Source organism: Sebastes fasciatus, chromosome 22 (assembly GCF_043250625.1).
Source record: "Sebastes fasciatus isolate fSebFas1 chromosome 22, fSebFas1.pri, whole genome shotgun sequence".
Lineage (NCBI taxonomy): Eukaryota > Metazoa > Chordata > Actinopteri > Perciformes > Sebastidae > Sebastes > Sebastes fasciatus.
In genome coordinates this window covers 17,453,363-17,465,300 of record NC_133816.1, presented here as the reverse complement: position 1 = coordinate 17,465,300, position 11,938 = coordinate 17,453,363, and the positions used below count along the sequence as shown (strand labels likewise).

The 11,938-nt window shown below is 41.8% G+C and overlaps 1 long non-coding RNA gene across 1 annotated transcript; it reads left to right on the top strand.

The window, feature by feature from the left end:
* Positions 1–293: 293 nt before the first annotated feature.
* LOC141760234 (uncharacterized) lies at positions 294–9,275 on the top strand. The gene is made up of 4 exons (XR_012592302.1): positions 294–469; positions 4,115–4,233; positions 5,022–5,108; positions 9,207–9,275. It is a non-coding gene; the product is annotated as an uncharacterized LOC141760234 (long non-coding RNA).
* The last annotated feature ends 2,663 nt before the right edge of the window (positions 9,276–11,938 follow it).

Below are 11,938 nucleotides of genomic sequence, written 5' to 3'. Positions count from 1 at the left end.
TTTACAAATCCATGGGATGTGACCTTGAATACATTTAGTCTTCAGACCATACAGTATTCTTTCTGTGAATCCTTATCACATACATACATTATCTTCATGTGTTTATTCCTTCCTATCCGCCTTTTCTCCCTTCCACTTCATCTCTATGATCCACCTGCAGCTATTTTACATGGATTATGCTACATTATGCCATGCAGAGCAGTGTTGCTACTTACCATCTTTTTCATACTTGCCCTTATCTTAACCTGCCTCTCCATAACCGCTTTGTCAGGTGGGATATCATTCTCTTGGCCACAAGTCTGGGTCAGCAGAGGGGCCCCGCCGTGCTTTGGCAGGCACCGGGGGCCAGAGGTCACCCGCTGCCTGCTGGAGATACAGAACAACTTCCACCGCTGCCCACAGTTCCTGCACTTTGTTGGCACGGGCATCCCGGACGTCGAAACACCACCTGGCACAATGATTACAACAGGTAGTGCTGTTTATCTTCTAAAGGACGATGACATCTTTTTCTTGTTTTCTGTTTTCTTCGTTGTTTCCTCCCATATGGGGAGCAGTGACCTTCGTGGCCTGGTGAGTGTCAGGACTATTATTAGACTAATAAGAGTTGTCACAAGCTTTTTTTTGGATCAAAACAATGGTGTTGGGCATCATTAAATTTCACCTTTAAAACTACAACACCCAGCATTTAGACCAACATGTGACACTAGTTAGTGGACTAAAGTATCTCCACAAGAGAGAGTTTTTTTCACAGACTACCACAACTGAAGCTGCTGTCTTAAGATATGACAAATATTGTCCAGAAACCCTCACAGGTACTGCATTGAGCATAAAAAATATGCTCAAATCATAACATGACAAACTGCAGCCCAACAGGCAACAACAGCTGTCAGTGTGTCAGTGTGCTGACTTGACTATGACTTGCCCCAAACTGCATGTAATTATCATAAAGTGGGCATGTCTGTAAAGGGGAGACTCGTGGGTACCCATAGAACACATTTTCATTCACATATCTTGATGTCAGAGGTCAAGGGACCCCTTTAAAAATGTCCATGCCAGTTTTTCCTCGCCAAAATTTAGCACAAGTTTGGAGCGTTATTTAACCTCCTCCGTGACAAGCTAGTATGACATGGTTGGTACCAATGGATTCCTCTTTTTTTGTAGTTTCATATGATGTCAGTAACTTCTCTCTAGCTTTAAAACTGCCAGCTACAACCTAAAAATCGTACGTTGCATTAATGCGTTAAAGAAATTAGTGGCGTTAAAACAAATTTGCGTGAATGCGTTATTGGTGTTATTTAAATGGCTTTTTGTTTAAAGAGCCCATTATGAATTGTTTAGAACTCAAAACTCAACGTTTAAGTACTGGTACTTGGGACTTGACTCCAAAGTCCCAAGTACCAGTACTTAAACTTTCCCTGTCCTGACTTGGGACTTGAATGCAAAGACTTGAGACTAACTTGTGTCTTGAAAAACTATGACTTGGTCTCACCCTTGTTTCTTACTAATGCAGAAAGAATGCAAAACACACAGCCGAGAGCCTTCGGGGGGTTACACAAGATGATGAGCTTTTAGTAGGCCAAGGGCAATGAGTAATTACCCAAAATGAAACATAATGGGTAATAATCTTGCTGCGATGAGCTGCGTGTAGGTGAATGTGTACATGTAGTATTGTTGTATGTAATTGTATTGCATCCATGTTTGTTTGTGTCCTTTTAGATGACCGTGAGCATACTTATGACGTAATGTATGTGAACTAACATTGGTGACTGTTCCAAACACAGAGGAATGGTTGTAGTAGTCCTTCAAAAGGTCACGCTCGTAGATAAAACAGGAGAGAGTGGCTTCAGTGGGATTAAGCTAGGCCTAGTTCAAAGCCATCATCTTGTTATGTGCTTGATTTTCTTTTTAGGTGTTGAGGTGTTCAGTCGTTGACAATGCCGAGCACAAGTGGGAGGGATGTCAAGAGACTTTGGGCAGGCATCACTGCCAAATTTAGGAGAGTAAATAAGGCTGCTTTGTTTCTAAAGAGCAGGTTGGAAGACCATCCTCTACTTTCTGTTGAAAAAAATAACCAACTTTGAGAAAGGAGGGCGTTAAACGTTTGATATGAGAGGATCATGCTGATAACTGGTATACAATCCCTGGGCTGTCATCAGTAGAATTTAGATGCCTAGTGTTGTTGGAAGTAATAGAGATAAATGCTCTGTGGCTGAGAATCTATCTTGTTCTTCCCTGTGAGTCAGTGCCTTGCCCTGTGAGCAAGGATAAAATATCTCCTCCGTTACACACACACACACACACACACATCCAGACGAGGGTGTTTTGTCATATTTTTTGTCATTTTTCAAGTAATAATGGGTTTGCTGTACACAGTTGTCAGATAGGACAGGAATCAGCTTTCACACATGCATATGTATGCAAAACATCACACCCACCAGTATCCAGCCACATCAGTGTAGTCCATTATCATCATCGTATATCATCTTGTTCGCATAAAAGCATCATTGTTTGTGGATAAATTGGCCACAGACAGTTTCTTTGTTTAAACTAATTGTTGTCATAGATAGTCAGCCATCTGTCATGTGGCTGAGCGGCGTCTAAACTACTCAACATGTTGTCAGAATTAAGATAAAAATTGCGTAGCAGAGTTAGTGCTAAAAGACTAAAACAGATAGCAAACCTGAATATGCATTTTCTTATGGTTTAAAGTGCCAGTGAAACAGAATATTTATTGTATTTTTTTTGGTATATATTGTTAAATAGGTGCACAATATGACCAGGGATGTGATCGTCTCGACTTTAGCATTGTCTCTTAAAATTGATAAAGGAAAACAAAAATTACAAAGTACAAAATAAGTTTAATAAAGTAAGTGTTGAAGTTAACGCAAATTTGTTTTAAGGCCACTTTTTTCTTTATTGCAGTAATGCAACTTGCAATTTTTAGGTTGTTTAAAGCTAGAGTGAAGATACTGGTATCAAATGAAACTATAAAAACCTGAGGAATCCATTGGTACCAACCACGTCATACTAGCTCGTCACGGAGGAGGTTAAATAACGCTCCAAACTTGTGCAAAATTTTGGCGAGGAAAAACTGGTACGGACATTTTCAAAGGGGTCCCTTGACCTCTAACCTCAAAATATGTGACTGAAAATGGGTTGAATCGCATGTAGTTTTGAGGCAAGTCATAGTCAAGTCAGCACACTGACACACTGACAGCTGTTGTTGTCTGTTGGGCTGCAGCTTGCCATGTTATGATGTGAGCATATATTTTATGCTAAATGCAGTACCTGTGAGGGTTTCTGGACAACATTTGTCATTGTTTTGTGTTGTTAATTGATTTCCAATAATACATTTATACATACATTTGCATAATACAGCATATTTGTCCACTTCCATGTTGATAAGAGTATTAAATACTTGACAAATCTCCCTTTAAGGTACATTTTGAAGAGATAAAAAATGTGTGTGATTAATCGCAATTAATTATGGACAATCATGATTAATCACGATTAAATATTTTAATGGATTGACAGCCCTAAGTATACTACTAGAGTATATATATAGTTTACTATACAGCACACATATTCATGCAGCACACAGCGCGGAAATCTCGAGCTCCTCCTTATGGACTAATGGCCGCTGTCCACCGCCTGAAACCAAAGTGCATCAAATTAGTGTTGCGTCTAGACAGCCTGTCCACGTGGATGCGCGTGTCCATAAATTTGACATTAAATACGTAGTTAGTATGTGTCTTCCAGATAAATGAGCTTGCAAAGCTACACGGTATGTGTGTGTGTGTGCGTGTATACATATGTAATTTATCTGCGTTGGGGCCTTTGCTCTCCCAGCGGAGCCCGACATGAGGAAACGCCCCCTCATTGTCATTCAGAGCTGACATGACAGCAGGTCATTTGACGTCTTATCTGAATAACATAATCAAAGATGGATGAGTTGACTGTGTGACATGCATGCGTGGATGTACTACACTGTATATATGTATGTGTGTGCATATATTCATACTGTATGTGTGTGTGTGTCCCTTATGTTTTCAGCACATATGGTATGTATGCATATGTATTCTGTGTATGACTATCTCTGTGTGTGTATTTCCAGAGTGAAGTCATGAAGGTGAAGACCCGAACCCTGCAGGGACTCTTGCTCACACACTCCCTCCCCCGCTCATCTGACACATCACTAAAGGTCTTGGGAAAAGGGGTCCGCTGGCAGCATGCGTATGTATATGTGTGTGTGTGCAGGATGATGGATTAGGGTCACGGGGGGTTACAGGGTTGCAATGTTGTTGCCAAGACAAACAGCTGCGCTTGTGTCTGGGGCAGGTGTTTCATAGCGACTCAGCACATTGAAATTAGTCAAATCAATACACCCCTTCCGCTTCTATGCATATTTGTGTGTGTGTGCACATTCCTGCTTTTAGATGTGTGCTTTTGATCTATTTAATCACTTCCTCTACTCAGCTAATCATTATATGCCTGTTTTCACATGTGCATACGTGCACGTTTTGTGCATTAGTAAAAGGTCTGGAGATGCTTTTACACGGCCCTTACACTCTCTCCCTGTATCGGATTTAATGTACAGTTACCGGGATGTAAATTGCAGAATGCCTATTGTCTCTGTAGTTTGCTACGGCCCACCTACACCCGAGTCCATTTCTCTCCCCCTACATGTAAATGGGCCGTAGAGAACGGCCCATTCTATCACTTCAACACACCGAGAGCAGAGGCACTTTTCCCACAATAGTCTCGGTGTGTAGATTATCCACCCTCCGTTGATTTCTGAGCTTTCGGAGAGCCCCGAGGTCTGTCTCAGCTTCCCGGTGTGCGCCGCGTTTCACTGCGAGCTTCTTTCTCACGCTCAACCAACTTTATGTATTCACCCATAGATATAAACACCACTCTCCTGAGTAAAGACTCTTTTTTTTCCGTTGTCTTGCTCTTTTTTTCTCACTGTATTTTCATCCTCAACACTCATACTCTCTCATCCTCTTATTTCCTTATACCAGAGGACAAGAACTTCTCCTGGTCCCAGTTAGCAGGCCAGTCCCATTGGAGGAAGGCCCTCAGACATCGCTTTGGAGAGAATCATGAAGGTGAGGCCTTTCTCCCTGTACTCACTTCATTTACGCCTGCTTCACAACAGTAGGGTTCAGAGGTCAGGTCTGCTGGAGACTGTGTTTGGGGTCTTATAAACCAATGGTAATTGACTGGGATTAATCTTAATCAAATCTCCTTTTTTACACTTGTGTAGTCGTCTGACAGCAGAAAACATTAAGATACCATAATCGGCGACAGTATCTGCATGTGATTGGTTATATACTGTAGTAAAAAACAAATTAAACTGTCACATGAAGTATCAAAGAGGACAGACAGATGGTTTCTCAGCCTGCCAAGAGCAAGCAGAAGTACATCAGCTACATTTGTATTAGCCACATGTCTGATGAAGTAAATTTATGACAGAAGGCAAATTGGACAAGGTTAGTAATCTGTTCAGAGACATTCGTTCTTCATTCATAGGGAGAAAGCTGCAAAACTCCCTTTTTTAAATCTTTAAGGTACAGGGAACCAGATCTACAGTAGTACATTTCTATATGTGTGATATACTGTGGTATTTTGTAGTACATAAGTTACACAAAACGTTAAGCTCATCACAGTTTATTCTGGCTCGTGTCGAGAGTGTGGGGGTGTCTCTATTAGATGCAAATAAAACTTTGCAAACGAGAGTTAACAGAGCCATAAGCAGAATGCCAGATGAACTTTGACAACCCAAACTTTTTAACCAACTTAAACGTCACATGCATATCCACATCGCAACGAACAGCTAAACAAGGTCTGTGTTTTATTGTGTGTGTGTGAGGCAGGAAGTGGATGGCACCAGCAGTCTGTTTACTGTAACAGTACGTGTCTGCCCAAAAGCCACAGCTAATAAAATATGTTGAGGTTCAAAATATGGTACCAGGTCAATTCACAAAAAAACATTCACATGTTGTTCAGCTCCACAAAATTCTGAAAATTGAGCTGCCGTGCCGTGTCCCGCAACTAAATGTTTTTAACCAGCTCAGTTTCTTTTGTACTGAGCTCTGGCTGAAATGCACGCTGCATTTAAATAATGCTTTTTCGTCCTCGCTTTGAATAAGTTCTTTGTTATTTTGTTGGTGACAGTCTAGTCACATCCACAGGTTTCTCTTTAAGAGGGACTGGCAGGTCGCCTTCTCTCAACTCTAAAACACTATTTAGATGAATTGCCTGTCAATCATGCATCAAAGATGCAATTCAATGCTCATTGTCATTCACATTTTTACTTTTTTTCTGTTACAAAACAATTCAAAACTGTTCAAAACGCGGTGCTTGAATCAGGAATGAGGATCATAAAATAAAAGTAATGAAATAACAAGGAGGCAATTAGAGCGGCAACACAGTTTACACCGACATTAGTTACAAACTCACACATTTGGGCTTAAATTTGGTTGAGCATTAGTACTTTGAGCCGTCTCATTGCTTTGTCTTTATTTGAATGGAAAGCTTCTACCCCTCCATTCCCAAATGAACAACAAAAAAACAAGATGTAAAACAGACACAGATAACAACAAAACTGCAGCACTGCAACCTGCTACAAGCGCTCTGTTTCTCACCCTTTCCTTCCCTCCTTCTGTTCTCCTTGTCTCTCTCTCACACTCAGACTACACACATTTACGCAGGCCGTTGCTTGTAAACTGTTGAACAAATAGCGAGAGATAGTTCAGTGCAATAAAATCAAGTCTTTTCAGGAGCAGCAGACAAAAAGTGAACATGAACTTTTAACTTGAGAAGAGCGTTAACCCTCTGAGACCCACATAGACCCATATTTTGTCTTTTTTTTTAGGGGGGTAAAGGGGGTCTTTAGGGGGAGATAGTAGGTCAGCAGTAAATGTCACATAGAAGTGGTGTACATCATCTGAAAGCTGGGAATCTGAAGATTAATTTGAGATGCAGCTCAGCACTGTGTGTCAAGTTGTTCTAGTCATAAATCAGAAATAAACATGAATTAATTAATTAAGATGAATAAATCATGACAGTGTATAAGGGCTAAGAACATTATGATAGAAGTATGGTTATTCCTATGCTGTATTACTGTATGTCTCATCAGTGTTGCAGCAATTTTGGGGTTGATTTCTGTATCTGTGGCTTCGATCCAGCTGTGGCCTTGGCGGCTCGGTCACTATTAAACACAGCTGTTGCTGCCTTGCCTCTGGTAACACACACACACACACACACACACAAATGTACATAAGTACAAAAACAGTGAGAGCTCATACTCTGTTTAAAATGATTATCTCCATCCGGATACACAAAGAACCCAAATGAACAACAGTAGGGGAGCTGTAATTGTGCACAGATACGATTGCGTTGCCCTTCCATTTTACTCTTTGGAATAAGAGATTCTTTTATTAAGGTTGAAATATGAGACAATAGCGCAATGCAACCCTTAGCAACGGTCTCCTGTGAACAATGAAATGGATAGTATATGTATGCTGCTGTGCTGGACCGTGAATCTTGAATATACTATATATTTTTTTTCCCGCTCTGCTCATGAAAACTACCTTCTCATGATTAAGATATAAAGCCCCAGGTACTGATCCTCTCTCAGACGGTACTTTACTGCTCTGCCTTTTTCTTTTCCTGAAGGTCATGATAATGTGCATTGTAGGTAGTGTTTTAAACACTATTGTCTTAGTTTAAATGTCATCCAATTCAATAGATTGGCATTCATTTAACTCGATTACGTAACACCTCTGATAATAAATGGCGTTTGATGACACTGCGATAACTGTAAGGGAATCTCCGTTAATCGTATTCGACCTGGAGATCCGAACTGATGCCATAACAGACCCGACAACGTGATAAGATCTGGAACACGTGTCGATAAATAGAGCTTTTTAAAAAAGGCACAGAAACTAACAGCGTGTCTTCTTTCTGTTAAACACATGCTGTTTATGGAAACATTAGTTGCTGCACCTCATTAAAAGCTGATTGTAACGTGATGCACGGGACACGAACAGCGGTCTCCTGGATGAAAGCCTTGTGTTTGTTGAACACATCCACCTTCCCTCCTCCCGCCCGCCCGACCGGTGTATGTCTTTTCGCTCTTTAAATTACGTCACCACACTCTGGGCGCACCTTCTCTGAGCGTGTGGTTTTTGCCACAGATGGGTTTACATTGAAGTTAATGGAACGCCTGGCGCTAAAGGGGGACTTGTGCAGCGGTATCAAACGCTGAAAGCCTCGGTATTCGGCGCTCTGGGAATGAGAACGCCCTTTCCGACAGAGAACTGAACTGAAAGTGAAACTTATCTATGCTCTCTTCAAAGCCAGCACACTCCGTTTACAAAAACAGTATATACAAGTTTCACTTTTAGTTCACTTCCCCGTCGGAAAATATTCTAAATATAGCGTACACTAAAACAGATATTAATTTTTTTTAGGTGTCTCTTTTTTTTAGATCGCTAAAATCCGTTTTGCTGCTGCCCCCGTCCACAGCAGTACGTTGCTTTGCTCCCGCGCTGGTACTCCTGTCTGCTTCTCCAAACTGGAGGCGTCATCTACTGTAGTGATACACTGACTATGGATAAGTACCTCATACAACCCCACTTCAAAACACCTGAACTATCCCTTTAACCTGCATGAATTTAGCTGCATTGGCTACATGCATGTAGGCTCCTAAATATCAGACATACTGTAGTGCTGGTACTGTAAGGCCAGGGAGGCAGGTTGATGATGTTATAGCAAGCCGGTGCTTCATGTGCTCCTATGTAGGGGGAAAAAAAGCATAAAATGAATCCCAAATCAAGCCTGAGGCATTTCAACTAAGATGAAGTCCAGTTGGGCCCGTACCCTTGGCATTGGGTCAGGCCCAATCAGGTGCTGGCTACAAATCAAAGCTCTAGTTTGCCCTCCTAAAACTACTTTCAACTTGAAAGCCCTGTGTTCAGCTAAAAAAGAAAGCCAGCCAGTGCAGTGTTCTGAAGCACCTGCTTTTCATTGGCTTTGTGGCTTCTTCATATTTACTTTAATGTAATAGAACACAATTTGATCAAAATATAATACTGTGTGAACACGCTTTGTTTGTGGAGCTGGAACAGTTACTGTTTGTGGGCTTAACTGAATCCCTCCTTCCTTTGACCTGCTGCGTTGTCCCTCTGCTTCAGCTCCAGGTGCTTCAGGAGGCTCACTTCATGCCTGAGACATACAGCAACATCCTCAGGGAGGGGGGTCAGAGAGAGAGCAGTGCTATTGGTGAGCTCTGACACGATATACACAACACTGAACTGAATATAAACACAATGTATTAGGAAGTCTAATGTCTCAGAGTTGGAATATCAGTCCTTGGAATATTTGTCATATTGAGTGTTGAGTTTTAAGCATCAGAATTACAACCTTTGTATGTACATTAATGCGTTCACACACACGCACACACACAGTTTTTGTTGTGGTGTCTTATACAGTAGGTATAGCTTTAAATCCTTGAAACACCAAGCCGATGGTCGGACGTCGTTCAATTCCAGCCATTGGTGAGCGTCCGTCGGCCTAGTTTTTGCAGTGTGCCCCACATCATCGGCTCCTGTCTGCCCGTGTCTGAGGTTTTTCGGCCGATTCAGCATGTCGAATCGGCGACGGGGCCTGTCAATTGTCAATCACTCTAATTGGTTGTTCAGCTTAAACGAATCAGTGCACAAGAAGAGGAAAGTAAGCAAAAGTCAAGAGGGCACACACAGAAGGCTCTTCTCATTTTTCATCTCATCCGATCATTCCAATACACAGATATTCTTCTGGTTTCCCCTTTTTAAAAGATGAATACAGACTACTGCTACCTGCTGGTGTGGAGAGTTATTTCATCTCACGCAGGCGCAGAACGTACGTGCTAACTGGCCGTCGGCTGTAGTCTTTGCGGTGTGTTCGAGTGCAACTTTTTGGCCGAGACACAGGCGACATGAGGCGACACGACAGTTGGTTTGATGTTGATTTGGTGTGTCTGGGCCTTTAGGTAATGTTACAGATGTTAAATCAGCATCATCATTAATACTTTAGCTGCTCTGTATGATTAAAAATATCCTTAAAAAAAGATGTCTGTTGACTCCTGGTGGAGGTTTCAATAAGGACACTGTGGCAGACTGCATGCATGCTGGTACCTCAACGCTCCACTCCACCTCTGCTATAATCACAAACATTCTGTAAACATGGGATTTGAACAAAACAAGCAATATGGGAGAGCAGGGGAGCGGATGGCAAGCCCTGAGTAAACACTTAAAAACAGCAAACTTCACCTACACATTCACTAACACCCTCATAATGCAAAGGTAATAGTGTTGTCAGACAGCACAATGCAGGTAACAGCGGAGAGCTCACAGAGTTGGGACTCTCCTAAGCTCCGCACACACTCATCTGAAAATTAGACCTCCGTGTAGCGAGTGAAAGAGCATTTCGGTATCTGCCCGTCTCTGTGAGTGAGCCAGCGCATATCTGGCTGGCCATGCATGCCGTGAATGTTCATAACCCAAGAAGAGACGCAGTCTAAGGTCAAGTGGCTGCACAAACACGGCTAATGCCGGCAGACTTTTGCTTGATATATCTCCATAAATTAAATATTGATCCCCTTTGAGACATTTGTCGAATAATTTCGTATAAGAGAAAAAAAGATTATTTTCGTGATGGTCTGTCTGGATGCCCAGTCTGTCAAACATTTCCCATTAAATATTTTTTCCTCTCTCAGCTGGCAATACAAGACCTTACGCGGCATCTTTGCAAAATGAAGCCACACAGGCACACACTTGCTGTCTTGGCAGTTTTAGTTATGAGATAATCTCGCCTGCTCCAATAATATACTCAGTGACCAAAAGAAAAATAACTTCATATCTTCTTGATGTGTGTGCTTGTGTGTGTGTTGTGTAAAGTAAATTCTAGCATCTTTATCTGTGACTGTGTCGTGCACATTTACAAGGGTTTTTTGTCACTGTTTTAACTATTGTTTTTTAGTATCTTTTGGCATTTAGACTGAGGGTAAATATAGCTTGTACGTCGAGCAAAGCAACTAAATCCTAGTTGCTGCAATGGGTTTGCTTAAAAGTACAGTGTGTAGGATTTGGTGATCTAGTGGTGTGGTCGCAGATTGCAATCAACTGAGTCCCCCTTCGCTCCTTCCTCCCTTTCCATGACTCTGGTAATGTGAGCCGCCGATTGCAAAACCGTGGTAACGCCGTTCACCTCGGTCATCTAACCATAATAACACTACTTTAGGAGCAACGGAAGTCAGATGACAGTTGGCGGTACCACGGTTTTGCACTCTGTGGCTCACGTTACCGCAGTTTCACAAGTGTGTCGGAGAACTACGGTGGCCTTCAGGTAACGTAAAAACGTGAAAGGCTCTCTCTAGAGCCAGAGTTTGGTTTGTCTGTTCTGGGCTACTGTAGACACATGGCGGACTCCCTATGTAGATATGAAGGGCTCATTATAAGCTAACGAAAACATTCTTAGTGTCAGGTGATTATACACTAATGAAAACATAGTTATGAATATTATATTCCCTTTTTGCTAATAGAGTCCCCAAAATGTTACACACTGGTCCTTTAAGAGTTCAGAAAGGATGTTTGTTCTTAGGATCTCCGAGTGTGCATCAGACGACATCTGTGCTTGTATTCAACGGCTGTCAGAGGAATGTTAGTGCAGCTATAATGAATGTGAAGAAGGTCATCACTGGTCATAGTTAACCGTCCATGGATACATAAATGTTCAAAAGAATTTCTCATACATGCTCGCCATGAAAAATAAGGTTGGGATAAAGTCTATGAGCCGGTGTGTAGCAAAACGAAGCTGTGTGTGAGGCGGCGTCTGTTTGTGCTCGTGCTCAATAAGCGAGTTTGACAACTTGATTAAATCGAGTTTACTGTGA